Consider the following 8,749-nt stretch of genomic DNA (forward strand, 5'->3'; position numbering starts at 1 on the left):
ACATGACCGGTAGAGGAGAGCGACGTCCAGGGCAAATGGCCCCTGCAGCTGCTGGGAGGGGGCGGGACTTCCACCAGAAGCTGGTGGGTGGGGCACGTGTCGGGGCATGTCTCCCGTAGCAGTGGTGCTGGTGCTCCTGGCGTGTGCCAGGGCAGGGATCCCAACACGCACGGGGGAGGCACGTGGGGAGGTACAAACACCCCAGCCAGAGCTGGGCCTCCAGAGCTGTGGAAGCCTCCAGTTTCCTCAGGTCTCCAGACCACGCGAGTGACTGTCTCGCAAAAGATATGGGAAATTAAACTGACATAAAACACTGGCCCTCTTTGAGCTCTCGGGGCAGTTTGTCTGAGCTTCGCCTCCTGGGGAACCTGCAGCTGTCCCAGCACCACCTGTGGTCACCGTCTGAAACCGTCACAAAAGGACCCCTCGCTCTGTGTGTGTGTGAGTGTCTACACATGCGCTAGCATGTTCAATATTTTACTCTCGTTCATGACATCCAGCCAAAGAGTGTCTTACTCTCATCTGTGTACGGGTGTGTGGAAGGAGAATGGCTGCTCCTTTAAGGGTATCTCGTCAAGGACCTGTTTCAATGAAGGAAGGGATAATAAAACAATGAGAAAAGGAGGAAGCCATAAACAAGAACTTACAGGGACACAAACCTGACCGGCAAATGGTAAGGGAGGCAGGGATGGGAACCAAAGCTGGTCAGTCACACAAACCGATGACGGCATGTGAGAGGGTGAGAGGGTTTATTCCAGCAAGTTTATCTGACCGGGGACCTGGTTAGTTGGGAAACTCAGGGGAAAAAAAGGGACTCCAGAAGCAAAATACAATGAGACACAGCCTTGACAAAACAAATATGGAGTCCATACAAGGAAGGAACCTAGCCAGTCACAGTGATTGATGGGCCATCAAGGATCTACAGGCACCACTTCCAAGAGGATCAGCTGGACTTTTCAACTGATAACGTTGTGAATCAGAGGGACCCCAGTCTGAGAGGGGTGGGGGAATCGATAGATCTGTGCAAGGCCATGAGGGACATGCAAGGGAAGGGGCAAGAGGGAGGAACGTAGAAGGGGTTAGACAGAAAAGGATATAAAAGAGGCCAGTTGCATGTCAAACATGGTCAGTCAGTGTGCTTGTCTGGCTGAGAAATGCGCCTGACCACCACAGTCTGTCGTGTCTTCTTATATCTTCTCATAAAACCTTGTCTTAACTGTCTCTCTGTAATCTCACTCTGTCCTGTGTGTGTGCGTGTGCTGCAAGGACGAAGTGCCAGCTGCTGGTGAGACCTCTGTGTGTGTGTGTGTGTGTGTGAGGGGAATTTGGTGCCAGCTACTGGAGTCCGACCAAGGGTGTGGCTGTCCCTGGGCTGTGGTGTCAGCTAAGGGAGTGAGTGGGGTCTCGGTGCAGCTACTAGAGGCAAATGGGTGTCCCAGTGAAACTACTGGAGTGAAGGGTGTCCCAGTGCAGCTACTGGAGTGAGTGGGGTCCCTGGGCAGGTACTGAAGCAACTGGGGTCCCATAGCAACTGCTGGAGCATGTGATGTCTCCGTGCAGCTACTGGATTGAGTGGGGGTTCCCAGTGAGGAGACGGGAGGCTGGAGATCTACAGAGCAGGAGAGGCACCCCATGGGGCGAACGTGCAATGGCCTGCCTTGCTGCTTGCAGGGGCAAACCTGCGCTCCCAGAGAAGTGCTGGGGCCCCTGGAGCTGAGGGAGATGCCTGGTCCCTGTCCCCAGAGAGCATGGGCTATGACGATGCTGAAGAGGTGTCTCTGGCGCATCGCCCTGAGGACACAAAGGTTGCAATACCAGCGGACAGTGCACAACAGTCCCTGATGCCCAGAGCAGGAGAGCCCGTCCCTGCCGTGCAGCTGGGTGCAGCCGGGAGGGAGGAGAGGACTGTGCAGCTGGGAGAACCGTGAGCACCAGGGAACTGTTTCCCTTTTCCCACGGGCAGCAGAACCAGCTGGGCATGTCCTCTATTTGTATTATGCTGTTTTTACGCTGTGCCTCCATATTTGTTCTTAATAAAAGTCTTTGGGGGTTTGAGCCAGAGCTGGTGCTTGCCTGCCCAGGTGTCGGGGTGTCTCCCTGAGGCTGATCTGGGGGGGAGCAGAGCACAAAGACATGGTGGAGGGCAAAGGGCACATCTCGGGACAGCAGGCTCAGGGTCAGGCTGTGGGGCTGCGAGAGCCCATGGTTCCAGGGGAATATTCCTGCCGATATTTCCATCCTGCCAGCAAAAGTTTCCAACAAAAATGGCTCTCTGCAAGGTCCCGTGATGCACCCCAGCAGGAGCGCCCATCTCCTCACCTCAGTGTTCCCCAGTCGCTCTTTCCCCCAGGCCCTGCCTGGGCCATGCTGGTCCAACAGCGTAGAGGCCACAATAGAGCTGTGTTGGGGTTGGCCCCACAGAAGTGAGCCCTAAGGTGGCCGTGGTGCCTTGAACACCCCAGCCAGCCACAGGGGGGATCACGGCCCACGGCTCATCTCCCACAGCGGTTAGGAGGCAGCTGTCCTCCCCACTGCCTCGGCACAGGGTACAGAGCCACTTGCTGGGGAACACGGGCCTGGGATTGCCCCTTCAATGACTCTGCCAGGACTCCAGTCTCCATGGGCTGTTCCTGCTGCCTTGGGGGTCCTTGCAGACCCCGAGAACTTCTATCACAGCCCCAGAGCTGCCTTCCTTCCCGGGCAGGGGCATTAAGGCCCCATGGCAGCCCTGGGACCCCGTCCTCTTGCTACACTCCTGCCTCCACCCCTGCCCTCCTGCTGCCTCGCCAGGGGTGACAGTGTCGGTTTGTGTCGGGGCAGTACCTGTGTGCAGGTGCAGGGGGGATGGGAGCAGCGGCTGGTGGGGGGACCTTTCCTCAGCGTTGTGGGAGGCAGATGAGGGAGAGGCCAGGGGGAGGGAGAAAGGATCCCTGTGAGACGTGGACTGGAACCCATAGCCGCCATCCAGCCCCTGGCCTGGAGAAGGGCCTGCCTGGGAGGGTGCTAACGTGGGCACATTTCCATGGCAGAGGGTATTTTGTGTCCCTCCCCTAATGCAGGCACTGCTGGGAGTTGAGCCAGGGTCCCTCTCCCTCGGCTGGGGCGTTCACCTGTCCCAGCTCCCATGGGCAGAGAAACCTTTCACACAGGAGCCGTGTGGGGAGAAGGGTTTGACACTTGGGCAGGAACCCGGGGCCCAAACTGCCCTCCCTGCTCCCACTGGTGGGTCTCTACAACTCTCCAGCTCTTCTCTGATGGACTTTGCTGCTGTAGGCTGGAAGGTGTGTTGGGTGTCCATGGCAGGGCTCCCTGCGGGGAGCAGTCAGTAGCACTGCAAAGAGCAGGATCTGGCCCTAGAGCAGAAGAGGGGAGGAGGCAGCTGTCACTAACCATGACAGCGTTGGCCCATTCCCTGCTGGGAGCTCCTCCACCCCTGGGGTGACCCTGTGGGGGTCTGGGGGGAGCCCAGGCTCACACACTCCTTTGCCCTGGTCTCTAGAGGTTTCCTGCTGGCAGCCCCTGGCCCTGGAGCCAGCCCCTCCCTCCCCAGCTCTGGGCCCACCTCTCCCTGTGGACATGCAGGGCTGGAGCCTGCCCTGGTGGGAGATTCCCAGGGGATGGAGGCTGTGTTTGCAGTGCCCATGTGTGTCACCCATCACCTTGGGGGTCTCACCCTAGGACTGCTCCTCTCCCATGGCCTTTCCACAGCCATGCTCTGCCCAGCGTGGGGCAGCAGTGCAGAGGGTTGGGCTCTCACCATCAGGCCCCTCAGGTGGGTTCTTGAGAGCTGCAGGAGCGAGCACAGATCTGGGACACAGTGATGATCCTGCACTGCTGCAGAGAACGGACCCAGCCTGCAGGGCCAGACTGTTCAGACCCCAAAATGCCAGGAAACGGGCTCTTTCTGCTCAGGTGTGCTGCCCCCTCAAACCCACCCCGGGCCTGTGGCTCATGTCCACCAGGAGGAGGAGAAGGAGAAGGAGGCAAACCTCTGGCAGGCGTCAGAATGAGGGAAAGATATTACACCTGTGGGAGGGCAGAGCTGGTGGGGAGGTGGCATGGGACAGACACTGGGCTCTTCTCTCCCGTCCCTGCCTGGGGTGGCTTGGGTCTGCAGGTCAGTGTCCATACTGGCGCCCACCATCCTGTGTTCAGAAGATATCCCCACCCCCCTTCTTCTTTGCTTCACTTTTATACCTTATTTCTCTGAATCTGGGCCCTGACTGTTCCCAGGGGCTGGGCACCCTGCAGTGAAACTTTGGGTCTCACACTCCATTTTGGTTGCAGAGGTTTTTGCCAGGGGAGCAGCCGAGGCACCATCTCCTTGCCCTCCCCACCTCTGCACGGCTGTGGACAGGCCTGTGTTTCCCTGATCCCACTGGCATGGGGTGGACAGAGCCACCAACCCCCCCCCAGGAACAAGAGGTGGGTGCCGGCCCCACCAGTCCCACCTCTGCAGGGCTGTGCCTGACCTCAGCGGCTCCAGGTTCCCTGAGCCGAAGCTCTGCTCAAGCCAGTGGTGATGGCAGAGGGAAAAGGACCTGGAGACAGGGTCAGGGTAAGAAATGTCATTCCTCCAGCTTGGAGTCCCCCAGGCCTGTCCAGGCTCTTCCAGCTCAGACACCCCTACCTGCTGGCACAGCTGGGTGCTTCCCACCTGGTATGGGATCTCCACCTGGAGACAGGACAATCTCAGACCCTGACCCCTGGAAAGCCACCAGGGCAGCGTGGCCCTGGTCCCAAAGGGCACCTGGGCTGGACCAGCACCCTCACACCACATCTCTCAGTGCAGCCAGAAAGGATTCATAGTGTGCTGCTGATGTCTATCCCCTCCCTGATACCTCTCCCTAGGCAGGCACTCTGCTGCCAAGCATTGTCCCCAGGCGGTGGGTGGGGTGGGTCTGTGGTGCAGGGCAGTGACCTGAGCTCAGGTCCAGCACAGCTGCCTGCCTCTCTTCTGAGAGGGGGCTCAAAAGAGGCACAGCACAGCCCTCCTCACCCCACAGCCAGGCCCTGGGAGGGCAGGGCAGGCCCACAGTGCCTGGAGAGGACAGGACCAGTGCTCCAGCTCCAGCCGGTACCCGCCTGAGGCTGGGCAATCAGGGAAAAAACACCCTTGGAGATGCTGGGGATTGAACCCAGGACCTCCCACATGCGAAGCAGGCACTCTGCCACTGAGCTACATCCCCTTGGCGCCTGCCAGCAGGAGAGACACTCTCCTCCAGTGACATGTCTATGACAAGCACAGCCTGTTGTCCCCTGGGTGCCCAGGGACCCTCTGCAGAAAATAGTACTGGAATCCTCCTAAGATGGGGGAAGACAGTCCTACCTCGCCACTGGGGCCTGATCCTGGCACAGGGCTGCACTGCAGAGCACTGCCCCTTCAACGTCTCTGCAGGGCAATGGGGCAGGAGGAGGCTCTTGCTGCAGGCACTGCTCCCATGCTCTGACCCACTCTGGGGTTGATGGAGAGGAGAAAGCCCCTGAGCCTCCTCTGCCACCCAGGGCAACACTCACCCCTCTGTGCCACATCTGTCCCCGACTCCACAGCAGGAGCAGAGCAACAGGGTTAGGGAAATGCCCCCCTGGGGTGAGGTGCCCCCAGGCTCTGATGGCACCCCAGGGTGTGTGGTGGGGGGACATGAAATTTCACACGTCCTCATCCAGGTACCGGGCCTCCCCCTGCACCCCTCTTCCCACCAGCATCCCTGGAGGTGGGGTGAAGGGCAGGCTTCCATCTCCATGGGGCTGATGCCCAGAGAGGAGCACATATGCATTTCATCAATCATTGCAGCAGGGGGGCAGAGGGGGCCAAGAAACTCTGCTCAGGACAGTGTGTGACCGAACAACACTGACGCCCATGCACTACAGTGGACGATCCTCAGCATAGCTTTGTCAACTGTCCTGGGCACATCAGAGGTCTTGCTGCGACAGACCTCCAGAGGAAGGATGCTGCTGTTCAGGCCTCAGCTCCAGGGAGTGCCTCTCCCTGGGACTGGGGCGATGGTGGCCTCTGGTCTGGGAACTGAGGACCAGGTGAAGGAGGTGTGTGAGGTGGGGAGCAGCCTGTGCACCACTGAGAATGACAAAGAGGAGACAGACAGGATCTTTGCAGAGGTCCTGCAGAGGAGAGATCCCAACCCCTGTGGAGCAGGGAAGGAGGGGCAGCTGGGGACCACCCCAAAAGAGCACTGAATGGAGAGGCCTGCCCAGGGGGAGGCTGGGGACTTGTGGTGCTGGAGGAAGGCTCCTTCTAAGCTGCAGATCTGCAGCTACAGAGCAGGGACCGTACTCTGGCAAGAGGGGAAGGAACAAGCAGGGCTGGGGCAGGCTGGAAGGCGGCAGACGGGCTCTGCAATAATCTAAGGGAGAAAATCATTGCTGAAGCCCGGGGTTGAACCAGGGACCTTTAGATCTTCAGTCTAACGCTCTCCCAGCTGAGCTACTTCAGCCCTGCCCCAGCAGCCCTTGTCCCTGTGCCACCCATGCCAGGCCACAGGCTGACACACACAAGGAGTGCTCCTCAGGCAGGTTCCCAGAGAAAAGCTGTGCCCAGCCCCAGGCAGAGGGGACCTGGCCCCTCCCTGCCTCCAAAGCCAGGTGGGCTCCAGGTTTGGGTAGATGCTAGCTTACACTGTACGGGCCAAGATGTGTGTGGGCCTTGTACAAACATGACAGTGGCGAAGGCAAGTGGACAGGCCAGACATGCGCAACTACAGAGGCTGAGGGTGGAAGAAGCATGGGGCCGGTGGAAGACCTTATCTCCTTCCCCATGGAAGGCCTGCCCCCACCCTTTTCTCCTTGCCTGAACTTCACTCCTTTGTTCTCAACTCTTCCGCCTCCTCCCCCCGAGCAGCGCAGGGGGATGGGGAATGGGGGTTGTGGTCAGCCCATAACAGTCCCTCTCTGCTGCTCCTTCCTTCTAACACTTTTCCATGGGATCCCTCCTACGGGCTACAGTCCTTCGATATAAACCTGCTCCAGCAGGGACTATCCTCAAGCAGCCATTCTTTCAGGAAATATCCGATGACTCCAGTGTTGGGTCCTCCACAGACTGCAGGGCTTACCTTCTCCACTGTGGTCTTCTCCACGGGCTGCAGGGAAATACCTTCTCCACTGTGGTCTCCTCCACGAGATGCAGGGGACCATCTGCTCTGGCACCTGGAGTACCTCCTCTCCCTCCTTCTTCACCAACCTTGGTGCTTGCAGGGCTGTTTCTCACACTTTTTTCCCCTCGTTCCTCTCCCACTCTGGCAGTTGTGTCCTTTCTTAAATATGCTTTCACAGAGGTTCCACCAGCTTTGTTGATGGCTTCAGTTTTTGGCCAGCGGTGGGTGCATTTTGGAGCCGGCTGGAACCAGCTCTGTCTGGTATGGAGGCAGCCCCTGGCCTCTTCTCACAGAGGCCACCCCTGCAGCCCCCCCTGCTGCCAAAATCTGGACATGGACACCAATACACAGTGTAAATCTTTGCCTTGCTAAATGACGTCCCCTGCTCTTCCCTCATCCACAAATACAATTTACTCACTGGGGAGGAAGAGAGAGAACAGAGAAGGCCCTGAGGCTGTGCAAGCACGGTTCAGCAATAGCTACAACATTGGAGTGACATTTGATTTCTTCCAGTCTTCAGAGGACTGTATTGTGTGCACACCTGAACTGAGGCAAGAGGAATCCCACCAGCTGTGGGTTTGTGGCAGGCATGGGAGGGAGCTGAGTCCCTGTGACAGATGCACTCGACGCCATGACTAAACTAGTGGTAGTTTGATTCAGGCTCCAAAGAAGGTAAAGGCCTAGGTGAAACCGGGCCAAGAACCTCTCTAGTTCCGATCTGTTCTCTGGAAACCCACACAGGAACAGAGTGACATGGTGAGCATTGATGCACATGGGTTTGGAAACTGGAACAGCGACCATGCGATTAACACATGAATAGCAGGTGGTTCCTCCAAGACTCATTTATCAAGGAACAGAGAAAGTTATGGGTACAAGGAGTCTCATGCCTACCTTTTCCATTGCATGTAAATTGGCTACGAGCCAAGCACTTTATTCCATAAATGTGACGGCCTAAGTGAGCCTTCTTTGAGTTCTCCCTGCTAAGCAGCTGGCTGCGCGATGGTGACCTCCCCTGGAGCTGGGACACCTCTCAGGGTTAATCCTCAAGGTTGAGAGACCTCTAACCAGCTGCAGATCTTTGGTAAGTGACCAATATCGTGCATAACCTTGTATGATAGTGCACTAAGATTTTGTATTGCTAACTTTGATTTTGCATTGGTAGCTTTGAATCATTGTTATATCCTTTGTGCAGTAAGTAATAAGCTTGCTCCTCTCCCAGGAGTGGCGCAGGAGGGGGCTGCTTAGGGTAGGCGAGGTGTCAGGGTTATGCTTGTATCTGCTGAGAAGAGACTATGCTCTGTAAATTGCCTGTCTTCGGGAGCTGCTGCTGCTGCTGCTCTTGTTACTGCTGTCCGGAGAGCTAGTACAACTGGCTAGCAGGCAGAGCTCAGCCCCTTTGAGATGTTGCCTGCCGGAGTCTTCCCACTCCTTTTTTCTTCTGTTTTCCTGGCCTGTCCTGACGTGAGAAACCTCCGCAAAAGGCATTTAATTCCAAGGACTCCACTCCATGGGGACCTCTCTCTCCCCTCGCCTCTGCACTCTTGCTCCCCTGCTTTCTTTCAGGAGATGCAGCGGAACCACCACGTCTGGTCTGTACAAGCAGCAGGTTGGGGGAAATAGGAGATTCCGGCAGCACCAAG

General features: G+C 57.6%; 2 non-coding genes across 2 annotated transcripts; both read right to left on the minus strand.

Annotated features, from left to right (window-relative positions):
• Positions 1 to 5,117: 5,117 nt before the first annotated feature.
• Positions 5,118 to 5,189, minus strand: TRNAA-CGC (transfer RNA alanine (anticodon CGC)). Its single transcript has one exon. It is a non-coding gene; the product is annotated as a tRNA-Ala (tRNA).
• A 1,190-nt stretch (positions 5,190 to 6,379) lies between these two features.
• Positions 6,380 to 6,452, minus strand: TRNAF-GAA (transfer RNA phenylalanine (anticodon GAA)). Its single transcript has one exon. It is a non-coding gene; the product is annotated as a tRNA-Phe (tRNA).
• Between the last annotated feature and the right edge of the window lie 2,297 nt (positions 6,453 to 8,749).

The sequence above is a fragment of the Aptenodytes patagonicus genome, chromosome 29 (genome assembly GCF_965638725.1).
Source record: "Aptenodytes patagonicus chromosome 29, bAptPat1.pri.cur, whole genome shotgun sequence".
Taxonomy (NCBI): Eukaryota; Metazoa; Chordata; class Aves; order Sphenisciformes; family Spheniscidae; genus Aptenodytes; species Aptenodytes patagonicus.